Source organism: Austrofundulus limnaeus, unplaced genomic scaffold (assembly GCF_001266775.1).
Source record: "Austrofundulus limnaeus strain Quisiro unplaced genomic scaffold, Austrofundulus_limnaeus-1.0 Scaffold376, whole genome shotgun sequence".
NCBI classification, from domain to species: Eukaryota; Metazoa; Chordata; class Actinopteri; order Cyprinodontiformes; family Rivulidae; genus Austrofundulus; species Austrofundulus limnaeus.
The window spans coordinates 527,838-528,128 of NW_013952778.1; positions in this window are offsets into that span (position 1 = coordinate 527,838).

Consider the following 291-nt stretch of genomic DNA (forward strand, 5'->3'; position numbering starts at 1 on the left):
GTTTTGGTCTGTGGGAGGAAGCCGGAATACCCGGAGAGAACACACGCATGCATGGAGAGAACATGCAAACTATACCCAGAGAGGTCCCCGGGCCGGGATTTGAACTGGCGACCTTCTTGCTGAGAAGCATCAGCTCTACCAACTGAGCCACCGTGCCCCCAACACTAAAAATAAAAACCTTAAAACATGGAAGTAAAATTCATGACCTAACTGTTTAAATCTGCAGCATGCCTACACAACAGAAATTTGTGAGCAAAGATGAACATTTGTGTTTGTGTGTGTGTGTATGTG